Source organism: Lissotriton helveticus, chromosome 9 (genome assembly GCF_964261635.1).
Source record: "Lissotriton helveticus chromosome 9, aLisHel1.1, whole genome shotgun sequence".
NCBI classification, from domain to species: domain Eukaryota; kingdom Metazoa; phylum Chordata; class Amphibia; order Caudata; family Salamandridae; genus Lissotriton; species Lissotriton helveticus.
Genome location: NC_136070.1, coordinates 18,512,499 through 18,540,315, shown reverse-complemented (window position 1 = coordinate 18,540,315; position 27,817 = coordinate 18,512,499).

The window sequence follows — 27,817 nt, the reverse complement described above, 5'->3', positions numbered from 1 at the left end:
CTCCACAATCGTACTCAAAGTCGTTACTGCATAGGCAGCAGTCACATCACCATTCTCCAATTTGAAGCAAGACCCGTCAACATACAACGTGCCATCTGGATCTGATAATGGAGTGTCTTTTAAATCAATTCGTCCTTTGGTTTCTTCCTCAGTTCTAAAACAACAGTCGTGTGGTTCAGAATCACTCGACTCTTGGCTAGTCGGCAACAATGTTGCTGGATTTAATACATTGCATCTTTTGATCTGAATATGACTAGCTAGCAATGTCAGTTCGTAACCTGATAATCTAGCACTGGTAAGGTGCTGCGTCTTGGTTCGGTTCATGAGTGTATCCACAGCATGAGGAACCATAACCACTAGCATGTTGTTCATTACTAAACCAGCAGATTGTCGAATGGAGGCTGCAGCTGCGGCTGTAGCTCTTAAGCAACTAGGCAACGCTCTAGCTACCGGATCTAATGTTGATGAAAAATACGCACAAGGGCGTTGTTTATCACCAAATTTCTGTGTCAAAACACTCAACGCGCAACCTTCTCTCTCATGGACATAGAGCGTGAATGGTTTACTGTAATCGGGTGTACCCAATACAGGAGCTGAACACAGTGCATTTCGTAACTCAGAAAAACTCTCCTGACATTCGGCAGACCATGGCACTGGACTCGGAACATTTTTCCCAGTCAAAGCTACCAATGGTTTCGCCAAAAGAGAAAAATTTGGGATCCATTGCCTACAATATGAGGTAATACCTAAAAAGGCACGTACTTCTCTCTGCGTGCTAGGAACATTCATCTGTGTAATTGCTTTTATTCTCTCTGGGGTCAACTTCCTTCCCTCCTTTGACAAGAGATGACCTAGGTAGGTCACTTCTTGACAACAGTATTGCATTTTTGAAGGTGACACCTTGTGATTCAAATTTGACAAATGATGCAATAAAGAAATTGTAGCTGTTTTGCAAGTTTCCTTGTCATCGGCAGCCACTAGAAGATCATCGACATATTGTATTAAAGCAGAACCAGGAGGAAGCACAAATGAGTCTAACTGGCTTTTTAATGCTTGACTGTAAATGGATGGGCTTTCACAATAACCTTGTGGAGCGCGTTTAAACCTGAAGCTTCGTCCTCCTAGAGAGAAACCGAAGATATCTCTGCTTTCCTCGGCTATCGGAATGCTGAAAAAGGCATTTTTCAAGTCGATAACTGAAAACCATGCTGCTGTAGCAGGAATTAACGTTAACAATGCAGTAATGTCTGGAACCACAGGAAACTGTGGAATCACAATTTTATTAACCTCTCTAAGATCAATTACAAATCTATATACTGGAGGTTTTGTTGGGTCAGTTCGTTTCAGAATGGGCAGTACAGGACTATTACAGACATTACCTCTAGTTTCTTCTATAACGCCTTTCTTGATCAGATCTTGTACTATCAGTAGGAGCGCACGCTCACCTTCAGTAGAAATTCTGTATTGTGGAATTCGTGGAAATTTTACATTCGCTTTCAAAGTTACTACATATGGTGGAATTTCTAAAAGACCTACATCATTAGGACCAGTCGCCCAAAGAGTATCAGGGAGTGAACGCAGCTCTGGTGGGAGTGCATCCATCGACAAGTACATTGGAGAGATGATTCTTTTACCCAACGTAAGCTGTACTCCGTCTGGAGAACAGTACAATGTCGCATATAGGCATTTTAGCAAGTCTAAACCAAGCAGATTTTCATTACAACCTGTCATCAAAATCAGGGGTGCTTTCAATTGTCGGGGTCCAACAGAAATAGACAAAGGACCAGAAACAGGGTTGTGAACAGGGGCGCCTGAAAAACCTACTGAAACGTTTGTTGAGCCAGACAAAGGTGCGCCAGGGAGTTTCGCATGTATGATAGAACTTTTTGCTGCACCAGTATCCAACAGAAACGGTTCGACTATACCTGATGTTGCTACTGCGACATAAGGCCCACTCTGATCTACTGGAACTGATACTACTCCCTCTCTTTGTCCATGGCTGTCCTAGTACTCCCTTGGCTGAACTTCCTCACTAGCTTCATAGTAATCTTCAACATGATATTGTTGAGACCTATTCTGTTGGGCAGATTGTCCATTTCGTTGGTCGAAATATTTAGAAGGGCGATCACTTGTCTGTGGAGGCATAGCACCTCTTCCTCGACCTCTAGAATTCTGCATATAACCACCACGACCTCTCTGAGCTGCCGCAGTATTATTTTGTGCCCGTACCGGACACTCAGTCTTATAATGGCCTTCCATTTTGCAATAAGCACACTGATTCCATTGGTACTGTGGCCTCTGAGAATTATACTCCGTTCTTTGATATGACCCTTGCTGTGTATTGGTCTGATTGGTGCGAGGCGGATATGCTTGCTGTAAAAGAACTTTAGTTTTTAACTCTTTCGTCTTTTTATCTGCTTTTTCTTTCTCCTCTTTGTCCCTATTTTCATAGTACTGGGCAGTAGCAAGTATTTGCGCAGTCGTAGAGACAGCCCACGCACTTTCAGAATTCTTTAATTTACCACTAAGTTCTGGCAACAGATTGTGCACAAATTTATCAACAAATAATCTCTGGCCTCCTTCTGTGCTCATATCCTGACCACTGTGATCCATGAAAGTCTCCTCGAATCTTGTGAAAAAGTCGGAGACGCTTTCGTCTTTCTTCTGTTTGCACGCGGACAATTTGTCCCAGTTAACGCGTAATGCTGGCATTAGGGTTTTCATTAAATCGATTATTCTACCAGGCAAATTAGCAATTAATGGTTCAGGTTTAGAACCACCTATTTGTTGACCATCCGCTGCAATTATAGCTGCCCAATCACCACCTAGGGCAACTGGATGATTCTCTTTACGAATTTTAGCCCAAATTGGTTGCGGTACTACATTACCAAATAGCAGATCTATGTCAGCTAGATTTAATACACAAGCGTCAACTGTCTGAGCCAACTCTTTGTAGTACCCTGCAGGATTTTTACGCGGATCTGGCAAGGCCTGTTTCACTGCTAATACTTCAGCTCGCTTCCATGGAATATGTATCCATACTCTCTGGAATTGGGCCGGAGCGGCTGCAATACCAAGGTTTACATTAGCTTGCACAGCCTCACGCCAAATTGGTGGAACCTCTCTCATTGGATATTGACGATTTAGTTTCGTACTACGTTTCTCTGACTCCCTCGGTGAACGAAGGGACGGGTCATTCCTATAACTTAAAATCAGTTCCATCGCTTCTTTTATATTTTGTCCAACTATCATACCTGCAGCAAACTCTTTCTGAACATTAATTAATTCTTCTAGATTTGATTCAGGGTCATCCTCTTCCAATTCCTCACGTAGAAGGAAACACATTTCATCGAACACATATCGTTGTGTCGGCTCGTTCCATTGCATAAATGTATCTAATACATCTTGTACATTATATCTTCCAACTTTCGAAATCCATCTAAGAGCAGTGGAATCTAGTATTCCTCTTTCTTCATTACTGGGAAGCTGACTACGTCTCTGCACAGAGTCAGAGGTAGGAGTCTTAATCAGAGTTTTATAGAAGGGAGATAGAATGTTAGAGACAGAATCAGTGATTCTTCGACGAACAGAAAGTGGAGTCATAATATTAGCAGAAGCAGTAAATAGAGTAGCAGTTGGAACAGATAGATCAGGAACAGTAGGAGTAGCGGGCAAAACAGCTTGTGAACTAGCAGGTGTGAGCGATACAGGCATAGGTAAAGAAGCCGGCAACCCTGAAAGAGGGGGTGCCGAAGGAACATTAATATTGACCACAGGAGGTACAGGAACTTGATTCAGAAGAACGGGAACACCAGGTTGTCCAGCAACCGGTACTTGAACATTCGGTATAGGTGGAGCCGTAGCACCCTGTGCATACGGTGGGGGTGATCGTAACAAGTAAGACAACAGGGGATCCTTTTCAGGGTCCTCTATTATCTTAGCTGTGCTCGATGGCAAAGCAGGATAGCACTTGTCTATTGCTAAATTATGCTCTCTATTGGCCACCTCCATTGCCTTCTCAGACTCGTTGAGTTGCAGCTGCTTAGCAGACTGTTCTAAAGTCAACTCTTGTTCTTTCTGTTCTTTCTTCAACTTTTTAATTTCTCTTTGTTTAGATTCTTTTCGCCAATAACGGAAAGAATCAAACATTGCCGGCCGGGCTTTCTTCTTGAACAATTTCGTTTCTAAATTATCAAGAACTTGAGGTTCAAAACTACCATGTAGTGGCCAACTAAGGACACCATCTTTCTTAGTGTAGTGGATCCATACCTCGTTATAAGAGATAGGGCCCACACCAAATTTGCAATATAGATCATAAAGGGGAGTTCCAATCGGAGGAACCAAACACGAGTCCTCCAACTGGGAATCCCTGTTGCAACTAAAACAAGACAACATACAATTTTTCCGACTTACCATTTTATAACCCGGAACACAAAACAGACGAAACACAAATTAAAGAAAGGTGCGCACTTGAACCCAGAACTTAGGCCTACCAGAACTGACAAACGTATCGATACCCGAACTGAACTGAATGATTATCGTAACCAGAATAATCAGCGACAATCTTATACAACCGAACCAAACCAAGAACTAAAAGGATTAGCAAAACAGAAACAACCCTTACGAAGTAACCAACTATCAACCACTTAATACTTAACTGAGGCACTGAAGACGTCACCAAGGAGAAACCCGTCACGTCTCGCCGTACTAAGGACTGCACCTCGGGTCCAAGACAGGGCGACGGTCAAGGCAACGAACCACTGCAGCCGTCTGAACGGGAACCCTCGTGGAAGAGAACGTCGGGCCACTTTTGCGATATGCCGGGATCGATGAAGTGGGGCGCCTCCCTCTGAAATCTTCACACGAAGCTTCTCGAACTCTTCAGGCTTTTGGACTGGTACCGAATGACGTCGCCCCACGTTGGGCGCCAATTGGAGTTCTGGACTTTTTGGTTCCGTCCAGAGGTGTCAGGGACAACACCCGAAGACCCCGGAGTTCAACCTGTCTCGGTGCACAAACAAACAGAAACACGGGCTTCTCGATGGTGGCGTCAAAGACCAAAGGTTTATTACTGCAGGGACACAGAAGTCACAGAAACTACACATGGGCAGTATCTAGGAGCCTGTTCAATTTGTACAAAGAGGGTTGCTCCTTATATACTGAATATTGGGCTTCAGGCAAATTCTTTACATGTTAGCACATTCCAAAACCTTTGTGTCTTGTACAATAAATATTTGGCGTTGCACAGGAATCGTCAACAATATCTGATGTCAAAACATTACGAACGAGGGGTTCCCACTATTCCATCATAATCCCATGTCAACTTTCCATTCAAGACCCGGACCGCCTCATCGTAAATTTCGTTACCTCCCCCTAATAAAGGCCCAGAAGGAAAGGAGCAGAGCCAGGTGCAGAAGATAGAAAAGTAGGATAAGAGATGTTTGTGGGTCGTAAATGGGCACGGTTACCAGCTTCGGCCGCCTAATCATGATCAGGCCAACGAACACGAGAACCAGTATAGCAGGACTGGCCTCAGGCTGGGGAGGCAGCTCTTACCGAGTCATGCTGCCACAGCGTTGCTGGCCTAAGGTGCACGTGTCACTAGCAAGGTGAATTGCCGGCTAAAGCCTACGTGTCCTTAAATGAAAAGAGGTCATTGCGTGTCCATTGACTATGTGAGGGCAAGGAATACAAAATGGCTTCCTTGTTTTAAGATGGATGCCACGGGTAGAACAGAAATGTGTTTGTAACAGGAGTGCTCTTGCTCGTAGCATAGCGAAAACACCAGGATATACTAAATGGATCATTTGCGGTTCATTGATACCAAAATTATGTATTTGCGACTATGTTACAAACACGGGTTAAATCGTCACGGAACCTCAATAGGGGCACCCCCGAGCCTTGCTGGAGCTGAGTCGCACTTGCAATGCAACTCCAGCAATACACTGCCTTTCCGCCAGGGGATGCGACACGCATCTGCCCATCCGTGCGCCACAGTGCGCCATATTGTAAATGCGGCGCATCAGTGGTGGCAAACGGGTGGTTTGGCGTGTCGCAACTGTTCTGGCGCATCCCTGCTGATTAGCAGGGATCCGCCAGCAGTTGTAAATCTGCCCCTCAGTTTCTTGTGTACATTTCAGAAATACTCAGCTTTCCGTCATACCCAATGTTCACTCTTTGTATTTCACATTGTGAATTGCTCTATACTCGGTACACAATGAAAGCTCTTTCCACGGCGCCGCTCGATCGCTGGCTCTGGGTCCTCGCGTTCTTAGAGAACCTACAAATCCTATATGTCCCCGCAGCCAGAAGAGTCGATTGGGCAGGACGGTAGATTGGTTTTGAGAACAGCCCATCATGACTAGAAAATACAGATTAAAATGTGGTCACTAATTGCTGTTTTTTCCTTCTCATTGTCATTATTTTTTATTTCGACAGTTAGGAGCACGTTACGATGGCAGTCGGACGAGCGTTCGACCGCCATCGCCGCAGGCAGGTGACCGCCCGGCAATATGTTGGCCGTCCTGCCCACCCTATTACGATACGACCATGTGGTGCCTGGTACACGGTAAATGTAAATGTAAATTGATACTTGTATAGCGCACTACTCACCCGCAAGGGTCTCAAGGCGCTTGTACGAATACCGCTGTGGAACCCATCCTGGCGTTCCCTGTGAGGTGTCCACTCCTGGGCACCCCCAAGGTGGAGGCCAGGCATCCTAAGCGTTGTGGGGGCCGTTGTGGAGATTAAGCAAGCTATTGCCCAGATTTGCAGCATGGGACCCATGATTAGACTCGGCACCGATGCGAGAATTATCAGGTCCGTGGAATTTTTTAGCCCAAGACCCGCCGAGGCGGGGAATTGAACCCTGGTCCCGGGCTAGACCTCTGCATCAGGGTCTGCCGCTCTAACCATTGAGCCACACTTCTCCACGGTGTATGAATGTGTGGGGCGGGATCCGCATGTGCCCCCCTGGCTACTTAACAGTGGCCCTCGGGGGTCGAGGGCCCTGCTTGGGTCTCCAAATTCTATTTCCGTCTGCCTTTCCATGGCAGTGGGACCCGCCATGAAAAGGAATTCGGAAAGGGACATTGTGATTCTGATGGCGGCATCTGAGCAGGCCCCGCCTCCATTCAGGATCACGATTCCGACAGACGCACCAATGGAATCAGTTGATCCTGTCATAGGTGGTGTCTGTCCCCCGCGATTCAAGGGTCTGACCGCCTGCATCGTAAGGCAGCGGACGGCCTGAAGGGCTGTCTGTCAGGGGGACCGCAACCGACACCAATGTGCCCCTTATTTTTTTCAGAAAACCTTGAGGGAGCTACACAAACGAATACGTGCTATATTCAGAATTTTGTCTTCTTTTCAGCCATGTATGGCTTTCCAGCATCAACCATGGGTTTCATATCTGTTTACACCACAAACTGCAAGAAGGTTGAAACCAACATAAATTACAAAAATCGGCTACCTTTTAGAAAAATGTCAAAACGGTGTGTTTTTTTGATACAGCTCTGTTTGTTCCAGAAAGCTGAGAAATTGATGATCTAATTATAGCAAACCTTTTGTTGACGTCATTTTTAGAAAAAAAAACACACCCTCTACAACACTTTAGTCCCATTTTTACACAAAAACCTAACAGGAAGCTATAGTGTTGCTGTTTTCTAAATTTCTTCTAAGGCAATCTACAAACCCCATGTACCTTTAGAATCCCCGGGATGCTGGGATCAAAGGATGCAAACATGACAGGGATACCTTATTTGGAAAATAGTTTTAGTGGCATAAGCGCAGAGCATACCAAATAGCAAAAAAAAGGGGTCAGCACTAGGATGGGAAAGCCTCGGTAGTTAAGGGGTTAGTTTTACATTTCAATTAGTTTTGTTTTTCCATCCAATCCTGTCCCCTCCAAGAAGATTCTCACTGTTAGATTTCTGGTTAGCTAGGGCTTGCGCCAAAGCCAGGCAGAAACCACCACTCTAGTCAGGGCAAGGAAGTCACCCGCCAAGACTACCCCTGCTCACCCCCTTGGTAGCTTGGCACGAGCAGTCAGGCTTATCCCGGAGGCAATGTGTAAAGCGTGCGCACGCACCCACCAGCAACAACACCCAAGGGCCACCACAAAAGGGACTCCACACAAGGTTATATATAATAAAATAGCCTTTGTATTATACCAAACACATTAGATAATAAACACACAATTTACACTGTGCCACTGGCACGGGCAGAATTTACAGGGGATTGTATACACAGGACTGGGCCACATGGACCACTGTCAGGAATAAGCATTTGTAGAAATAGCACTTTGAACATAGAATAATTGTAGCACAAAATAACAAGGGTAGAACACAACCAGTAACCACTGGTAAAAGGTAAGTACACCCTACGCAATCCTAAACACCGTAGGCATATATCACGCATGGGACCCTGAACTCACTAGTATGAAATCTACTATGTAAAACAACCTCCTAAGCATAAACATACATTTAGAGGTATAGGCATAAAAGCATTGCATATGATATAACAATCACATTAGGCAGGTAATCACATTTGCACCAAAAATCACATAACTGACCCCAGTCCAACTTGGCCTCTCTGGGGCTCACAGGCCAAATGCCCAGAATGTCTGGGCTGGCTGCGCAGGCAGCCAAAGAAGAATGCGCAATGCCTAAACGTAGCAGCTGCCCACTAAGTGCAGGGCAGCTGGGGAACTGAGCCTGGCACCAGCGTGCCTCCTGGCTCTCCTGTGGGCTCTAAGCAATAACAGTGCCCAAAAACAATGTGGGAGCCTTGCAGGCTCTCTGAACAAACAACTGGGCCCTCAAGAGCCTCGTGGGCTCTAAACAGCAATGGGCCCGCAAATCAATGTTGGTGCCACGGGGCTCGGAATTGCCAAGGACCGCCCCCGGGAGCCTCGTGGGCTCTGAACAAATGCTGCCAACTGGGGGGGTGGGGGGGAGCAGCCCGCAGCCATCCGGGGCCACTCTACCCTCCGAAATGTCCCCGAGACGTTGGAGCCCGCAGGCTCGAAATTATGCAGCTGCTGGGAGCCTCGTGGGCTCTACTTTGACAAAGAATGCCCCACTACGTTGGAGTCCCACTCGGGGGACTCGTGAAGCAAAGTTCGTCCTGGTGGAGCGGCCCGCTGAGCAGACGGGGCCGCTCGACACACGGCAGGACACTGTGCCTCTCTCCGGCACTCCGAATCGGCCCAGAGCTCCCCCAGCCTGTGACACTCACAGGGCTGCTCTCTCTTGGGGACGTACACTCTCAGCGGCAGCCGGGACTCTCCTACCTGCAGACACAGGGCTCTCCTCTTCACACAGGAGCCCTGTCACCTGACTTCCGGCCGCACCTCCGTCTTGCGGGCCCGCCCACAGTCAAGTGTCCTGCCTTGCTTCCTGCTTTTGCCGGGCCCGGCGGCGGTGATCTTGGGTGCAATACGGGGTAGGCTCCCGTTTCAATATTAAGTCCCTGGCGGGGTGGGCACCCGCTAGGGCAACGAAAGTGGCAGCAAACACGGGGTGGCACCCGAAAAATGAATAACAAAGCAGGCACCCGTGACAATCAAGGAGCCAAAAAGCGTCAAAAAAGCGGGGTGGGCACCTGCGCCGAGGATCGAAGTGTAGGGGAATCCCCAAGCCGGGGGAATCCTTCAGGACTCAAATTGCAGCCCCGGCCTGCTGGTCAAAATGGGAAGCACTGCTCAGGAAAACCAGGCGCTCCCCCTGAAAAGTAGAAATAAAGCGCTTCCCAGGCGCTTTTGGTAAACCAAGTTTACAAGTCGAGGCAAAGTCCTTAGGAAGGCAGGGGGGGGCAAAGGCTGGGCCCACGTGCCAGCTCACATGGCCCTTCAGGCAGGGAGGCAGTCCCCAGTGGCGGTCCTCCTGGCGCCCAGCAGCAGCAGCAGGCCCCCCTCAAGTTAGGATCAGGAAGAAGAACATTTTACATGAGGTCACAGCCCCTTTTTATACACATGAATCCTTTATCTCAGGCTGCAGGGCAGGGGGAGAACCAGTCGCAGCTGGTTCTGGAGCACTCTGTTGTGCTCATCCCCTCTCTCCATTCACAGGACAGGCTAGGGACATCAGACGCACCACAGGGGGCGGAGCAAGCATTGTGTAGGGAAAGCCCAGTCCTATTCAGGTCCCTGGTGCACTCCTCCCCAGCCATCAACATGCAGATCTCTCCACTCACCACCGGGGCAGACCCATCCAGACTCCTGGAGCCAGGCACACCAGACAGCTCCAGCCAATCACAAGCCAGACCGTCATTTCACCTTTATTATACAGACATGCCAACTTCTAGAAGTGGCACTTCCACACTAGGCACATTAACGCCGCACACATCATCGCGCAGCATTACATCACACGAGTCCACACATACCAAACTCGACCCTGCACTCCACATGCATCAGGAACTACCATGGACACACACATTCCCCATGCATTCCTATGGGAGGGCAGGCCAATCTCACCACACGCACTCAGAGTGCGCACGCACTTTACACTGGGATACAGTGGTAACGTGCGCAGAAGCCAAAAACAACTAACACCAAGTCACGTATCAAAGCAAAAAGTTTAGGGTTGAACCTGCCAGAAGGGTCAAGTCCAACACTCACTCATATGCTATGACTAAGAATCCCCTTGGAAGGGGCAGTGTGGAAAAATAGGAACACAAATAATACAACCCTCACAGCCTGAGTCTGTAGACATCACAGCTACAGATTGCACAGGCTCATTCAACATAGATACAGTTCACCACGACAGGGATGCTATCTTACAGACTGCGCGGGCGGCCCCGCCAATAGCAATTGACAACAGTAAGGTTTCCTGACTTCACCCTGTGGGTCCAGAAACAGCGTCACAGCTTCCTCGAGGTGAAGTGTGCTTTGCGAGATCAATATATTAAGTACGCAATGATGTTCCCAGTCAAGCTACGGATTGAATCCGAGTGCAAACTATGGTTCTTCAATAGGCCTGAGGATGCTTGGGACTGGCTTGAGGGCTGGAGAACTGTTGGCAGGAGCTTCCGTGGGTCATCGGTCAGAGGTGGAGGCCCTGGTGGTGCCGGGAAACCCTTGTTGGGTAGCTGCGCGCCATACAAATGCAAAAATAAATAAATAAATAAATAAATTTTGCGATTTCTTAAATGCTATGCATGATTTTTTTAGATTTGCGAATTTGCAATTTTTAAAGGAAAAATTACCATGAAGTATACCTTCGTGGTAATTTGCGAAAAGTTTCAAAAATGCACAAAAGTGCATTTTTGAAACTTTTATTTTACACACACACATGCCCTTGGAACATGTGTGTGAGTAAAATGTACTTACGTTACATTTCAGGGGTGCAGGGGGGGGTCCTTTGGACCCCCCTGCACCCTTGAAATTGCATTCTCATTTTGCGATTCCTTAATTGCGAATTTGCAAAATGAGAATGCCTTCCCATTGATTCCTATGGGCCTCTAGGCCCATAGGAATCAATGTAATGCCATTCCTTAATTGCGATTCGCAATTAAGGAATCGCAAATACAGAATAATAAGAAATCGCAAAAATTTTTGCATTTTCTTGATGCATAGGAATTTTCGATTTCTAAATTGCGATTCCTTAATTTTCGCAATTTAGGAATCGCAAATTCCTACAATGATGCATGTGGGTGATAGTCCCTATATAGATGGCTGTCTTGCCATGGGAGAAATGACAGCGATTGCAGATTGCGGTAACAGGTTCGGGTGATTGTTTGTGTTATGCACTGTTTTAGTTACAGCTGCTTGAGGGAGTGGGGTTGTTTCACGTTCCCTGAGCTGTTAAGGGTGGGCGACAGACACTCTGCAAGTTGGGGGAGACGGGAGGTTCTATTCCATGCCATTGCTTGACGTTGAAAAATTCAACAAAACTCTAGCCAAGAATCCCCCGGCCTCTGGCCCTGACATGGAAAGTATTGCCATGGCTACACACTCATGGCTGGAAAACGCCGTTGACAGCTGTCTCCCCCCATCTCGGGTAAAAAGTAATACCCACCGTCCCCCAGCCCCCTGGTTTACTGAGTCTTTGAAAATCAAAAAAATCAAAATGTAAAACCCTCGAAAGAAAGTGGCGCAAACTATGCACACGACAAAAAAATGACATACCATAAAGCCAGAAATGAATACCACTCTGCCTGCATTAAAGCTCGAGCCCTTTATGTGGCGAACGCTATTAATACGGCGCCAAACAAGGCGAGAACGCTTTTTAATACCGTAGCCGGTATGTGAGCCAGCAGATGGTAACACAAGTGACCCTTTAGTGAGCGGGGCTGGTGAGCCGAAGGAATGACACGGATGTTTCATTAATGTTCAACACACACTAGTTTGTGAGAGATGACAGTATGCGACCAATTGCCACCACTACACGGTTATAAAACAGATCTGAGTGTGTCGTAGATGAACACAAGTGCAGCACACACACTCTTTAAGATTTACTGAATGTTGTGTTTGTCACTTTCAGATCATTCAAACACGGGGGGAGCAGCACAACTCACAATGTGCAACAATTTGAGCAATATGAACACAAATGCAATGGTGGTTTTGTTGTTTCTTTGTCTTTCTACAGATGGAGTGATCAAATATAACGAAAAGTCCAATTATGATTAAGGAGCAGCTATCTGCCCTCATCGTAAATAGTATAGGGAACTTCCCGTACTACACCAATCCCAGGGGGGTGCTGTCATCGCCCTGAAGAAAGCCCAGCACCCTTCATGGGGCACACGCGGACTGAAACATGTTGGCAATAGGGTCTTAGGACCATAATATCCCATATGACCCGGTTCTTTTCTTTTTAATATCCCTGTCAGGTCCAAGAATAAAGGGAAACTGGTATCTGGCAGACATCTTTCTAAGAGCTCCCTGAAATACAGTTGAGGCCACCCTGACTTCTAGGCACCAGGGTGTCCCGATGATGAAGCATGTCACCACTAGGTTGCGTGAGGGAACATAAAACAAAAGGGCGTGCCTCCTTTCCCACCTCCATGAGGGGTTTCCACCATTGTTAGTTCAGGATCAGTCTTCAACATTTAACCGGTTCAAATCAGGGGAGTACTTTTTGTGAAGCATGTGAGCCATCCTGTGCAGGGAGGTAGTCGCACACATGAACCCTCAGTGAGTGGCAGGTGATGGGCACGTGCACCCCATGGCAGCAGGTGAGTTCCTGTGCACGGGCAGGTGAGATAGAAGCAATCCCTATGTGAGTTGGGTGTGTGTGCCCCATTTGATTGAGATACGAACCAGCTCGTATGAGTGGCAAGGAAGCCAGCGGAGAGCCTGGCTGAGTGGACTATTAACCCCGTCGCAGCGGGCGTAATTCCCCCGCTGTGCTGGGGGGCGGGCGTGCGCGCACAGCGCCCCCGTGCTCATCACCACACCCGTTTCCGTGGAACGTTCAGCACAGCAGGGGAATTATCCCCGCGTGTGAGCGTTCCACGGCTCATGACGAGCTCCTCATGAGCATAGAAGGTGTTAAGGCGGTGAGTGACCCCATGTGAGTAGCCAGTAAGATGGTGGGCTGAGCCCGGGTGAAAGGTGATGAATGAGGCCCGTGGGAGGGGCTAGTAAGGTGGTGAGTGAACCAGTGCGTGGGGGCAATGACGTGGCAAATGAGCCCCTTCTGAGTGGCCAATAAGATGGTGAGTGAACCAGTGTGAGTGGCCAGTAAGGTGGTGAGTGAACCATGTGAGTGGCCAGTAAGGTGGTGAGTGAACCAGTGTGAGTGGCCAGTAAGATGGTGAGTGAACCAGTGTGAGTGGCCAGTAAGGTGGTGAGTGAACCATGTGAGTGGCCAGTAAGGTGGTGAGTGAACCAGTGTGAGTGGCCAGTAAGATGGTGAGTGAACCAGTGTGAGTGGCCAGTAAGGTGGTGAGTGAACCATGTGAGTGGCCAGTAAGGTGGTGAGTGAACCAGTGTGAGTGGCCAGTAAGGTGGTGAGTGAACCAGTGTGAGTGGCCAGTAAGGTGGTGAGTGAACCAGTGTGAGTGGCCAGTAAGGTGGTGAGTGAACCAGTGTGAGTGGCCAGTAAGGTGGTGAGTGAACCAGTGTGAGTGGCCAGTAAGGTGGTGAGTGAACCAGTGTGAGTGGCCAGTAAGGTGGTGAGTGAACCAGTGTGAGTGGCCAGTAAGGTGGTGAGTGTACTCGTACATGGGGTGGCCACTAAGGTGGTGAATAACCCCCTTGTGAGTGGCCAGTAAGGTGGTGAGTGAACGTGTACATGGGGTGACCAGTAAGGTAGTGAGTGAACGTCTATGTGGTGTGGCAATAATTAGCTCCTTGTGAGTGGTCAGTAAGGTGGGAGTGAACGTTCATGTGGGGTGGCCAGAATGAGCCGCTTGTGAGTGGCCTGTAAGGTGGTGAGTGGACCGGTGTGAGAGTCGTGCATGGATCAGACCCCTGCCCACCTCCAGGGGGCCGCTCGGCGCAGGGCTCCCACCACCACACACACATGTGCACACGCACACACACATGCACACACACACATGCACACACACGCGCACGCACACAGACACGCGCACGCACAGAGGCACGTGCTGCGCCGGATCTCTCCGCCGGCCGCGCTGCGCTAATGAGCCATCGGTGTGCGCGCTGCGCGCTCAGTCTGCTGCGCCGCGCACTGAGCCTGATCTTTCATTAGCGCCATTAGGGCCGCGGCGGGGGCGGCTAATGAATGCTGCATGTGTGATGAGCGGCCCCGGCCCCCCCACGGCCCCCCCGGGGCCCCCCCGGGCCCGGATCCCGCGCGGATTCCAATGAGGAGCAGAATTCTTCCAGACGCCCATTACGATTTACAGGAATTCATCGGCGCGGGCGGCGGGGCTCGTGTCTGAGAGAAACAAACAAGTTATGTCCCATTAGTGGCCCTGGAGGGGGGGCGGATGCGAGGCCTTTAATCGAACAGCTGCGGGGCGGCCGCGCGCGCCGCCGCATCCATCAGGGGCATTTGACGCACGACAACAAGCGCGCGTTGTGTACACTCCCGGGGGGGGGGGGCGGGGTGGAGGGGGGTCTGAGGGGTGCACCATCGCTGCCCTCAGGGTCTGGGGGCGACGAACAGTGCCAAGTACAACCCGTGCGTCATCGTGGCTGTTGGCATCACAGACAACAGCTAACAGCGCAAAGTACCAACCCCTTGTGCCACCATGGCTGTTGGCATCACAGGAAGCAGCCAACAGTGCCAAGTGCTGACCCTTGTGCCACCATGGCTGTTAGAACTAACGCCACTTTTCTCTTGTAACTCACTGTTTGCTACGTCTCACATTTTGTTTGCTTTAGATACTTACACAAGTGCCGCCATTGCCTACCTAACATTGTTTGTTCTTGTGCCTCTGTGTCTGCCATATATTGCAGTATTTTACCTCTACTTGTACTTTGTTTCCTCTTGTAACCTGCACACACATCCCTCTTTCCTCCTGTAATGCACCGTTTGCTCCTCTTGTATTTTGTTTGCTCACAATTGTCACTTTTGTCTCATGTAACGCAACGTTTGCTTTTGTAATTTGTTGACTTGTAATTTTTCTCCTCACGTAACACTACTGTTCCTTGTGTGAAGCGCTCTGACACCTTCGGGTAAAGTCTGCGCTATATAAAAACGCATAAATACATAAATAAATAAATGGCTGTTGGTACCAACCCTTGAGCCACCATGGCTGTTGGCATCACAGGCAGCAGCCAGCAGTGCCAAGTACTAACCCTTGTGCCATCACGGCTGTTGGCATCACAGGCAGCACCCAGCAGTGCCAAGTACTGACCCTTGTGCCACCATGGCTGTTGGCATCACAGGCAGCAGCCAGCAGTGCCAAGTACTGACCCTTGTGCCACCATGGCTGTTGGCATCACAGGCAGCACCCAGCAGTGCCAAGTACTGACCCTTGTGCCACCATGGCTGTTGGCATCACAGGCAGCAGCCAGCAGTGCCAAGTACTGACCCTTGTGCCACCATGGCTGTTGGCATCACAGGCAGCAGCCAGCAGTGCACAGCTCTAACCCCCCGGGCTGCAACGTTGAGAGCCCCCACCGGAACCGGGACCAGCAGCTTTTCTCCCTCAAGAAAGATGCTGGATGCGCCCGGGGTTCACGTTCAGACACCGGGACACCATTCACCCTGCCTGCGCCCTGGGGGTGGGGGGCTTCCGTATTGTTTACTTATAACCGCGCCTAAAACAAGAGCCTGATTTAAAGGGTCGGCAGCCCTTCTTTTGTTCCACTGTGATCTTGCTGGAAGCCGGCTGGCCCCTACCACTGGATGCAAGGAAAGGAAGGGACACAGCTTATCACTTCACGAGTACTTTAGAGAAACTGTGACTTGGAGGCAGGTTTCTCACTGTGTTCAACCCCCTATGAAAGAAATGTACATGAACGGTAAGAATGCAAGACGTATCTGTGTGTATGACATATAAGGATTTAAAAAGCACCTATTTTTTTAATGATCTGTTTTATAGTGCTACTCTTCTCAGTGTAGGGTGTCAGAGCGCTTTACATCACACACAGAGGCACTACAAATCATACGTGTGTGTAAATAAATGTCTAGGAAATGTGACATAAAACACTGAGGGTTATAAGGTGCAAGAAACGCATATTGTCCACACCTGTGGCCATTATATGTTAGGAGTGAACAGTTGCGAGAAGCACAAGGTCAGGCTATCCAATGTAGCGCAGTAAGGGTGGGTTTCTGTCAATCAAACAATCATTCAGGGTTTGTAAAGTGTAACTGGTCGTCCGCGGGGGCGTCCAGGTGCCGGGCATACGCTGCTGAGGGGGGTATCAGTCGAAGAGCCAGGACTTGAGTCTCTTTCTGAACTCCGGGAGGGAGGGAGAGGTTCGAAGGTGAAGGGGTAGGTCGTGGGAGACAGGAGAAGGAGCGTCCTCCGCTGTAGCTCCGGCAGATGCGGGGGACGTAGAGGAGGGCGAGAGAAGGGGATTGAAGGTGTCTGGAGGGTCATTGGTCGCCATTGACTGCTCCTTGGTCGTGAATGTAAATGTAAATGTGTGCATACTTGTAAAGCGCACTGCCGCCCCATCTCGGGGCATCCTGGTGCTGTATACCGCTGTCGAACCCTTCCTGGCTTTCCCTGTGAGATGCCCCCTCCAGGGCACCCCCAAGGTGAAGCCAGGCATCCCAGCGCTGTTGGGGCCATTGTGAATGGCTTTGTAGGCATGCGTCAGCATCTTGAACTGGCATCTTTTCTGTACAGGGAGCTAGGCGAGTTTCTTTAGGTCGGGGGTGATGTGGGACCATTTGAGGAGGTCGAATATGAGTCTGGCGGCTGAGTCCTGTATCGTTTGGAGTCCCTTCAGGAGTTGGGTGGTGACTCCTATGTAGAGTGAGTTTAACCCCTCATCAGCCAGGCTTGCTTGGAACCAGTGGCATGGAGAGCACGGGACCCACGTCTGGGCATACCCTTCCAACTTAGGGCAAAAATGCAACACAAAAGGATGATGAACGGAATGCTGACAATTGTCAAACATTCACCCAGTCACAGATCTGGGTTTAATCCATTGATATTTCCCTTGCCACACCATTCCAGTTTAGACCCAGCCATATGCAAATCAGTCTTGACCCTGTGCCTCATGGTAAAAGTCCAGACCGAATTGCCAGGCCATGTCTTCCCTGGACCAGAAACAAGCATCCTGGGACCGGTTTTGGGATATCACCCCTCATCAGCCAGGCTAGCCTGAAACCAGTGTCATGGAGAGCACGGGAACCACACGGCAAGCAAAATAACAATGGATTAAACCCACATCTGTGACTGGGGGTGAGTGTTTGAAAAGTTTCAACACTCTGCCCATCACTTTATTTTGTGATGTTGGTATGTGTGCCCTAAGTGGAAAGGCTCAGACGTGGGTCCCGTGCTCACTGCACCACCGGATTCAAGCTATCCTGGCTGATGAGGGGTGATACTTCGAAATCGGTCCTAGGATGCTTGTTTCTGGTCCAGGGAGGACGTGGCCAGGCAGTTCGGGCTGGACAGTTCCCATGGGGAGCAGGGTCGATACTTATTTGCATATGGCTGGGTCCAAACTGGGGTGACGTGTCGAGCAAAATAATGATGAATTTAACATAGATCCGTGAGTGGGGGTGAGTGTTTGAAAAGATTCAACATTCCATCCATCATTTTATTTTGCGATGTTGCTCATGGAAAGAGCCCTGATACCTTCAGGTCGAGTTTGCGTTATATAAAACTGCAAGAACAAAATTGATAACAGCTAAACCGCTTTAGGAAAAGATGATTGTACAACGGCATATACTACACTTAGTTCACGTACAATGGTCCATAAAAGGGGTGGGATCTGTAAGGTTGTTGCTGTAATTTGATCTCAAGCGTCGATTGATGCAGATTTTATAGTGGTTATATAGTCTATAGTGAAAGATAGACTATGAATGCCACAGCAACAATATTTGAGTCTATATCTACCAAAACATACTGAAAGATATGTTCAGCAATGTATCATTTGTCAACAAATTAAACCTTATATTGCTTTCCTGTTTTCAGTTTTGATATGTGGTGAATTCTGGTGGGGTTTTATCAGTGCTTTTCAATGTTTTCAAAAAAAGGTCACCAGTGTCTAATCATTTTTTTTGTTATATACAGAATAAGGAAATTGTGTTTTTTTATAGAGTCTGTAAAGAAATTTGCTTTCACTTCATTTCTTCCCTCTTCAGTCATATTGTCAATTATTATTTTCTTACTTCTTGCACTTTGTGTCCCTTCATTGAATTTGCTCTTTCAAGTAACTTTTATTTATTTCACCTCATTGCCTGTCTTATTTCTCAGGATTTAAACCACTCTTTTCAGCAAGCCAGTCCCACCCCATGTCAAGCGGAGTATGGATGGAGATATGTTTACACCTCACTCCTGTTCTGTTCTTCAGACAAATGACAAATATTGGCTACATTAATATGTTCTGCTTAAATCATGAGATATATAGTGGGTGGTGCCTGGTGCTCTGTTATTAAAAACCAGTTTCACACTTCCCAGTTCTTTGTCTCCATATACCAGGAGCGCCTGGGCACAGGAGGAGTGTGGCTCACTGATTAGAGCGGCAGACCCTGATGCAGAGGTCTGGCCCGGGACCAGGGTTCAATTCCCGACGCGGCAGGGTCCTGAGCCCAAAAATGTCCACTGACTCGATAATTCTCGCCTCGGTGCCTATTCTAATCATGGGGTCCAACGCTGCAACTCTGGGCAATAGTTGCTTAATCTCCACTACGGTGGCCCACCCGCTGCGGGATGCCTGGCTTTCACCCTGGGGATACCCAGTAGGGGTTATTTCATAGGGAAAAGCCAGGACGGGTTCCCAAGGCAAGCGCCTTGATGCCTTCGGGTGATACGTGCGCTATATAAGTCGCAATACATTTACAGGGGGGAAGCCTGCTAAGGAGTGAATGTGCATGCTGCCAGCTATAGGGACGTTGGTGACAGCAAACTGTGCTGCTGTCTGAAGAAGCAGCTGAGGAAGTAAAGGCATTTTATGACCTGAACGATGCCTGGGGTCATTTGCCTGTTCAGTTACCACCATACATGAGCTATGTGTTACACTGTGAGGCTGTGTCTATGGGATGTTGTGCTTATTTGAAGTTCATTTGAAAGCCAGCACAAGGTCACCTGTGGTAATGTGTCCTCCCTATAGGTTTGTTTATATTACTTATGTGAGACATATTGTATTTCTTTTATATCTATTCATTATGGATGTATTTTATTTAGAATGTAAGGATGTTAGGATTTGAAAGGAGCTGTGGAGGATATCGCTCCAATCCTCTGGCTGGAGATTCTCTTCTTTCCAAGAATAAAGGATCTTCAAAAAACCAAGAATAAAAGATCTTCAAATAACAGAAGTCCCTGCTGGGACTCTCTACTTTCTCTGTGTATTTCACTTCACATCACCTTAGCATTGAGTAACGATCACACGGGCCTTCGTTTATTTGAAAGTGTTGTGGGTCTGTGTTACTGCCTGGCACGTGCGAATCGCGCAAAGCCCTGTGGGGCATATTTACAAGCCCCTTGGACTGCTGGAGCGCCACCTTTTGGGCACAAGGACACATAAAGTCACCCTGCATGGCTTTTCGTGTCCTTGTAAATACGACCCCTTTTCACGCAGCACTTTATGTGAAAGGGGCGTGCCATGGGTGTTGCTGTGGGTGTTCCCATGCAACACCCATGGCTTCTGCCGCATTCCCAGATATACAACCTTTTGTAAACCTGGTAATGTGTCAGAATGCTACGCCTCAATGGGGGAGGGGGAGGGAGGCTCAACGCGGAGAAGTGCTTTCATTTCTCCTTGTTTTTTCCCTTTTCTATGCGTGCTGCGTTCTGCAGCACGCATAGAAAGAGGGAAACACCTCTCATGATTGTTTTAGTGCGGAAAGGTGCCCCTTCCTGCACAAAAACAATCATCCCCGCTACGCAGGTACCTTGCACCATGGTGCAAGGGTGCCTGTGTTAGCGCTCGGCAGCCAATTGTGCGCCAGCGTACAGGAGAGCACAGGGATCCGTCATATTGTTGTAAATATAACGCATCCATGTCCTCTGAAAGTAACGCAGCGTGGCGCAGCCAAATGGCTTGCGACACTGAGCTGGGTTACTTTCTTGTAAATACGGCCCTATATTTTTTGCGTTCCGTGCAGCGTCCACTGTTCTAATCCATTTTCAAGTCAAGTCAATTTTTATTGTATAAAATTATTAAAAATTGTTACAAAATACATTTTGTAAAAAGTTAAAAACACATGTGTAGCTATTACTTATATTAGAGTCTGTTGGCCATATGAAGAATAAAATGACATATATTTCAGTTTGTTGCTATAATTCCCTGTTCGGCTTGCTGTAGATGGGATTGTGCTTTCATCATATATTTAACCCCCCTGCAAGCCAACATAGGAGATGCCATCGAATTACTGCTTGCCTACATCCATTTTCTATCTTGAGGGAAAGATCAAGGGCCTCATTTATGAAAGCCTTGCGCCACCGGTGCGTCACTTTTTCCCATGTTAAAAGTGACGCACCGGCGGCGCAAGTCCCTCATAAATAAGGCCCCAAGAAAAGCTGCGTATGTTTCCCTTTTGTGAGGCGCAGGGGTTTATAGAAGTGATGTTACTAAATGCCAAGCCTTGTGTCATAAACCTCAAGCTTCATTTTGGCATGGAGGCAGAAAGAATGAAAGTTGAACCTGGTGACCCTGGGGCTGTATCAGGAACATGACCTGCTTTAGTGCAGAAGCTTAGAGTGGGTCTAAGCAGATGTGATTCTTGTAATTGTGCTGTCCGCAGCAAATACTAGGAAACACAGAGCCGTGATCGTCCAGACCTCATGATTCAGGGCTGGACTGTCCACAGCTCAGACACTAAGGGGCCAATTCCGATTTTGGCCGACTGCATCGGTTAGTGCCGTCTGGATTCCTTTCCGACCGAGCCATTCCGATGGACTCGTCGGAATGGAATCCAACTCGGATTTACGGATGGCTTACGACGGGTTCGGAGAGCCCATCTGCTGTCTGGAAATCCTTCAGTACTCCCCCGGTTGCCTCTTTACGACCGAGGGCGTACAATGGCAGTTTTTCACTGCCTTTTCATGCTGGTGTTTCCGGCATGAAGAGGCAGTCGAAAACTGTCTCTGGGGGCCCCAGCAGGGCCCCCATGGGTGCAAGGCCGCCAAATGGTGCCCTCTGTTCATCCCTATACCCGGTGGTAGGCACCTTGGGGTGCCGGCCACAGGGTGCAGGGATGAACTTCACACCAGCTTTACAAAATGCAGGCATGCATTCTGCTCGGAATGCATGCTTGCATTGTGAGGTATACGAGTGCGACCGAATCGTACTAGCAGTGCCGTAACCGACGACAGCAAACCGGTCGGTTACCGCTCCTGACCGATGTCGGATGGACTCAGGTCCGTCCGACATTGGAAGTTGTAGGTTTTCTGAGTTTATGTATGTGCTAAAAGTAGCACAGTTCCAGCACAATTGGCACACAAACCCATTTTGGGCAGCTTATGAGCACTGAAGATGCTTATGATAAAGCCCCTGGTCCTTCTGTCTGAGGTGATGCGGCTCGTATAGGCATGCGGTTCAGACCTAGGAACCAGAGTGTTGCATGCAGTGTTTTATGAGAGAACATTGGTTCCGGAGGCACATGTATGCACAGCGATCTTTGTTGCCACAACCCGGATACCTGAGCTTTGAGAAAGCAAAACTCCATGGCGCTGCCGGTGAAGGAGGATTCCATCATGATGGTGCTGCTTACTCTGGACTGAGCTCAGAGTTCAGATATGAACCTGCGGTCCACTGCACAGCAGCGTGCAGTGAACGCGGAGCCGGAGGCATATGACGTCAGCCGGGCTCCCAAACAGGAGTGAAACAGGTTCTAGGGGTCCAGGAACCTTGAGCATAGTCACATTGGCATATTACTTGGCTCGAGCAGGTCATAGTTTGAGCAATCATCACAGAAAAGAGCTTAGGGGGTGGGGCACCACTTAAACTGTGTGACACCAGAGGAACCGAAGCAGTAAAAGTGCTGCAAAGTCCAGTGTTTTCTGCTTTTTTCTGAAAAGCAAATATTCCCTTCAGTGGTTTTTTATCGGTTATAATTGGTTTTACCTGAAACACGGAACCATAACATTATACTACTTTAAGTCCAAAGCCTACCTCCCTCAAGAAATCCAACAAACCCTTGTATGTGGTATACCTCGACACTTTGTCCCATTGCCAAATGTCAATCAATATAACTATAAATTGGTTGCTGTCAATTTGTGCTCTGTATTTCGGTGGGTTTGGCCCAAAAGACTGCAACTCTTCAAGTGGTCATCACAAACTTGCAGTCGCGTATCTTTCATTTAGATAAACATCAGGGGCCTTATTTATGAGTTTTTGCTGCAGGGCAGTGCCGCAGGCCTTCCTACTGTGCTGCCCTGCGGCAAAAGAAGAGGGCAGGACTGCGCTGTATCTGTTAGATACAGCGCATTCCTGACCTCTTCCTGAGCGCTGGCGCACAATAGGCTGCCGTGCACCAACGCAGGCACCTTTGCACCACGGTGCAAGGGGGCCTGTGTTGTGGGGATGATTATTTTTATGCAGGAAGGGAAACCTTCATGCACAAAAACAATCACAGAATGCAGCACAAATAGAAAAAGGAAAATCGAGGAGAAATAAAGATATTTCTCCTCGTTGTGCCTCCCTTACGCCTCCCCTGGGGACACATACGTTTTTGGCGCAACCTCAGAGTTTTGATTTCTTGTAAATCTGTGGCAGTGTCAAAAAGCCATGGACGATGCTGGGAACGCCCCAGTAACACCCATTGAACGCCCCTTTAACACAGAAAACTGCATTAAAGGGAACAATATTTACAAGGCAGCATAAAGCCCATAAACTTGCTTAGTTCTGCCTGGGAAATATGGAGAAGGCTTCTGCACCCCCGGAGCGGCACAAAAAGCCCTCCGTTGTTTACCGTAAAGGAATTTGCTCTTGCCGTGTCTGCTCGAGGTGCGCTATTCTTGCATCCCTTCCATCCAGGATCGAACAGATCCATCAAATGAGCCAATGGCACGCTCAAACTTGGATTGTTGTATCCCGTGGATTGTAACCCGTTTCAGCTCAGCAAGCGCTTACTAATTTGACTAAGGCGCACTAGATAGCCACACACAATATGAAGTACAGTTTGGGGTACCACTACCTATGCACATGCAGAATTTAGGGGCATATTACCAACAACTAGCGATAATTATCGCTATGTTGGTTTAGCGGCGATATTTTTATTACTGTGTTTAAGAGAACAATATGTACAAGGCAGCATAAAGCCATAGATGTGGTTTAGTGCTGCCTTGTAAATATGGAGCCGGCTCCTGCGCCACTGGAATGTCACAAAATGTGATGCACTGGTGGCGCAAGGAGCTTATGCATAAACCCCCGGTGTTCACCGTAAAGGTGTTTGCTCATGCCGTGTCTGCTCGAGGTGCGCTATTCTTGCATCCCTTCCATCCAGAATCAAACAGAACCATCAAGCGAGCCAAAGGCACACTTAAACAAGCCTTGGCCACCAGGGTATTGGACACAGGATCGTTGTGATACCATAACCTGTATCAGGCTCAGCAAGCTCCTAATAATTTGTCTCGATAGCCACACACAATATGAAGTACAGTTTGGGGTACCTATGCACCTGCACAACTTAGTGACCGCATCTCAAGCCATCTGTTGCAGGGAAGTCAAGGTGCGAGAAAGAAACTTGCAAACAAGAAGAGGTTTCTGAGTCTGGCTAGAGATGGAACTGCTGTTGATCGGTGGCTCCCAAAATGGGAGAGTCAGTCCAGGAATCACTTCCTAAAAAGTGCCTTTTTGACCATCCTACTGGTCACCTGAGTCGGTTCTTGGGGTAGAAGGTCCTTGTACTTCACTTCCACCACCAATGCTTATTGCTAAGAAAGAGAAGAAGGTGTTGATTGATCACACAATGAAATATTATGTGGCAAATGCTTTCAGCTGCCTGCCACTGAGATCAAAGTGCCTCCAGATTACAGTAATGCCTCTGTTCCGGATTCTCGAGTTACCACCAAAAAGATCCGCCAGCTTGAAATAATGTGTCCAGTTCAAGGGTCTGCTGAACTTCGAGCTTTAATACCATCTTCAAGTACTGATGCTGATGTGGTGGAAGAAACAGCTTCAATGTGTGACCTTCCTTGCTGCAGTATTGACCGCATTTGACCACTGAAAGAGTCTACACTGGATAGGATGTCTTTCCTTTGCAAGAAGCTGCATCATCAAGAGATGTGTCCAGTCTGAAGACACAGGGGTTGTTTTTCTTCCATCCCTCCCTCCCTGAAGGCTGTCATGCCGGCGATGAGTGCGTGTCTGTTGCTGGGGATGTGACCGTTACATTTCCCCACTGTGGTCTTATAGGTGGGTATTTGCTGCAACTTCTTTAATCCTTTTATGGATTACAGCGATCAATGTTTTGAACATAGTGCATGGGCGCAATCCTCCGGATATTGGACCAGGGTATATATATTGGCAAAACAAAACCCAAGATCTGATACAATATTTCCTACGTTTGTTTCATTACCTCTGAAGTGCGTGCCTCTTTCCATGCCTTCATTACCCCTGAAGAGAGTTTGTGTCCCTTCCTCCTCCGTGTGTGCCTGTTTCCATACCTTGATTACCTCTGAAGAGAGTGTGTGTGTGTTCCTACTTATGGGTGCTTGTTTCTGTACCTTCATTACCTCTAAAGAGAGTTTGTGAGCGTTCTTCCTCTGTGTGTGCCTGTTTCTTTCCTTCATTACCTCTGAAGAGAGTTTGTGTGCATTCCTCCTCTGTGCGTGCCTGTTTCCATACCTTCATTACCTCTGAAGAGAGTTTGTGTGCATTCCTCCTCTGTGCGTGCCTGTTTCCATACCTTGATTACCTCTGAAGAGAGTTTGTGTGCATTCCTCCAGTGTGCGTGCCTGTTTCCATACCGTGATTACCTCTGAAGAGAGTTTGTGTGCATTCCTTCTCTGTGCGTGCCTGTTTCCATACCTTGATTACCTCTGAAGAGAGTTTGTGTGCATTCCTCCAGTGTGCGTGCCTGTTTCCATACCGTGATTACCTCTGAAGAGAGTTTGTGTGCATTCCTTCTCTGTGCGTGCCTGTTTCCATACCTTGATTACCTCTGAAGAGAGTTTGTGTGCATTCCTCCAGTGTGCGTGCCTGTTTCCATACCGTGATTACCTCTGAAGAGAGTTTGTGTGCATTCCTTCTCTGTGCGTGCCTGTTTCCATACCTTGATTACCTCTAAAGAGAGTTTGTGTGCATTCCTTCTCTGTGCGTGCCTGTTTCCATACCTTGATTACCTCTGAAGAGAGTTTGTGGGCATTCCTTCTCTGTGCGTGCCTGTTTCCATACCTTGATTACCTCTGAAGAGAGTTTGTGTGCATTCCTTCTCTGTGCGTGCCTGTTTCCATACCTTGATTACCTCTGAAGAGAGTTTGTGTGCATTCCTTCTCTGTGCGTGCCTGTTTACATACCTTGATTACCTCTGAAGAGAGTTTGTGTGTGTTCCTCCTCTGAGTGCACCTGTTTCTGTACCTTCATTACCTCTAAAGAGAGTTTGTGTGCATTCCTCCTCTGTGCGTGCCTGTTTCTGTACCTTCATTACCTCTAAAGAGAGTTTGTGTGCATTCCTCCTCTGTGCGTGCCTGTTTCCATACCGTGATTACCTCTGAAGAGAGTTTGTGTGCATTCCTTCTCTGTGCGTGCCTGTTTCCATACCTTGATTACCTCTGAAGAGAGTTTGTGTGCATTCCTTCTCTGTGCGTGCCTGTTTCCATACCTTGATTACCTCTGAAGAGAGTTTGTGTGCATTCCTTCTCTGTGCGTGCCTGTTTCCATACCTTCATTACCCCTGAAGAGAGTTTGTGTGCATTCCTCCTCTGTGCGTGCCTCTTTCCATACCTTCATTACCTCTGAAGAGAGTTTGTGTGCATTCCTCCTCTGTGCGTGCCTGTTTCCATACTTTGATTACCTCTGAAGAGAGTTTGTGTGCATTCCTTCTCTGTGCGTGCCTGTTTCCATACCTTGATTACCTCTGAAGAGAGTATGTGTGCATTCCTCCTCTGTGCGTGCCTGTTTCCATACGTTGATTATCTCCGAAGAGAGTTTGTGTGCATTCCTTCTCTGTGCGTGCCTGTTTCCATACCTTGATTACCTCTGAAGAGAGTTTGTGTGCATTCCTCCTCTGTGCGTGCCTGTTTCCATACCTTGATTACCTCTGAAGAGAGTTTGTGTGCATTCCTCCAGTGTGCGTGCCTGTTTCCATACCTTGATTACCTCTGAAGAGAGTTTGTGTGCATTCCTCCTCTGTGCGTGCCTGTTTCCATACCTTCATTACCTCTGAAGAGAGTTTGTGTGCATTCCTCCTCTGTGCGTGCCTGTTTCCATACCTTGATTACCTCTGAAGAGAGTTTGTTTGCATTCCTCCTCTGTGCGTGCCTGTTTCCATACCTTGATTACCTCTGAAGAGAGTTTGTGTGCATTCCTCCTCTGTGCGTGCCTCTTTCCATACCTTCATTACCTCTGAAGAGAGTTTGTGTGCATTCCTCCTCTGTGCGTGCCTGTTTCCATACCTTCATTACCTCTGAAGAGAGTTTGTGTGCATTCCTCCTCTGTGCGTGCCTCTTTCCATACCTTCATTACCTCTGAAGAGAGTTTGTGTGCATTCCTACTCTGTGCGTGCCTGTTTCCATACCTTCATTACCTCTGAAGAGAGTTTGTGTGCATTCCTCCTCTGTGCGTGCCTCTTTCTATACCTTCATTACCTCTGAAGAGAGTTTGTGTGCATTCCTCCTCTGTGCGTGCCTGTTTCCATACCTTGATTACCTCTGAAGAGAGTTTGCGTGCATTCCTCCTCTGTGCGTGCCTGTTTCCATACCTTGATTACCTCTGAAGAGAGTTTGCGTGCATTCCTCCTCTGTGCGTGCCTGTTTTCATACCTTGATTACCTCTGAAGAGAGTTTGTTTGCATTCCTCCTCTGTGCGTGCCTGTTTCCATACCTTGATTACCTCTAAAGAGAGTTTGTGTGCATTCCTCAAGTGTGCGTGCCTGTTCCCATACCTTGATTACCTCTGAAGAGAATTTGTGTGCATTCCTTCTCTGTGCGTGCCTGTTTCCATACCTTGATTACCTCTGAAGAGAGTTTGTGTGCATTCCTCCTCTGTGCGTGCCTGTTTCCATACCTTGATTACCTCTGAAGAGAGTTTGTGTGCATTCCTTCTCTGTGCGTGCCTGTTTCCATACCTTGATTACCTCTGAAGAGAGTTTGTGTGCATTCCTCCTCTGTGCGTGCC